Below are 1355 nucleotides of genomic sequence, written 5' to 3'. Positions count from 1 at the left end.
TCAGAGTCCCTCCCAAATTTATCTCTAATTTATCATTCTTATTGAGATTAAAGGGAAGAATCCAGTACATGAAATCAAATATTATTCTGCCTTTCTTGTCTGAGTTCCTGAAAGGCACTAAACTACTAACTCTGTCAAATTCATATTCATGTCAAACTGCCCTGATAGAAAGTATTATAACAAATAAGACTAATTTGTCACATATGGTGGCACATTTAGAAACCTCCACAAACATTCATGCAACATAAATGGCCATAAAATAATACGTTGCATAAGTTTAACTTTTATTTTTGGCAGCTAAGACATAATGTATGGGAATCTAAAGGCTTCAATATTATGCCCAGAAAAATAAACTTTTATAACTGCAACTGTAGAGTTTAAATGGAAGGAGAATTACATAGTTCACCAACAGACACAACTCTTCCTATCTAGTAATTGTGCTATAGTTATCATCTGGCAAGTTTATTCCAATATCACAATCCCACCACCTACAGTACTTATAACATTGTAGGCAAGGTCCTCCAACTGTTGCCTAGGTTTTGTTAACATTTTCAATGATTTATAATCACTGCCTAGAATTTTTTTGTAAAATAATAAAGGCAAGATACAAATACTTTTTCTACAGTATATCATCTTACTAGCATTTCTGGAGAGCACTGTGGGAATTAAATTGGTAGCATAATTGTTTAGTGCAAAGCAACTTATGTAAGAACACATTTGTTCAAGTTCTTCTCCCAAGTTTGGAGATTCAAAGTTATGTAATATAGAAAAAGATTCTTATTTAGGTTGCATTTCTATTTTTAGGAGGAAATAGCAAGGAGTTTCTTCTGGGAAGGGCCCCTCCCTTGGCCAATAAAATCTGGTTATGTGTGCACGTTTTCCTGTAAGTGTGCCTGTGTCCAAGGTTTCTTCATATGGGTTATTCGGGAAGCAGATTTAAAATTGTGCGTGACACTCTTATCTACTGCATTGGAAAGATTACATTTTTACGCTTTCCCAAAACAATTCAAGCCAGGTAACATCATGATTTTCCATCACTTTTAAAACCGCTATAATAAGGTAAAATGAATTAAGAGCCCCAAACAATCCGATTTCCCTTTCTGGAACGGGAGGAAGGAAAAAGCTGCATCAACTCCTACAGTTGTTCCTACAGAAGCCTCCTCTTGGCGGGGAATTCAAAGACCCGCCTAATAGAGCAGAAAAAGGCTCGAACGCATCCCGGAACGCAGGCAGGGATTTTTTTTGGAAGGGCTCAGATCTCGCGATAATCGGGAGAAACGCGGCACCCGGGAAACCGTTGCTCGGCAACGAGACGCTCGTCACCGGGCTTGTCAATAATCTCAGGCCCGGCAGCG

Source organism: Pituophis catenifer, unplaced genomic scaffold (genome assembly GCF_029215685.1).
Source record: "Pituophis catenifer annectens isolate HBS135680 unplaced genomic scaffold, rPitCat1.0.hap2 SCAF_1, whole genome shotgun sequence".
NCBI lineage: Eukaryota > Metazoa > Chordata > Lepidosauria > Squamata > Colubridae > Pituophis > Pituophis catenifer.
This window is presented reverse-complemented; position numbering follows the sequence as displayed.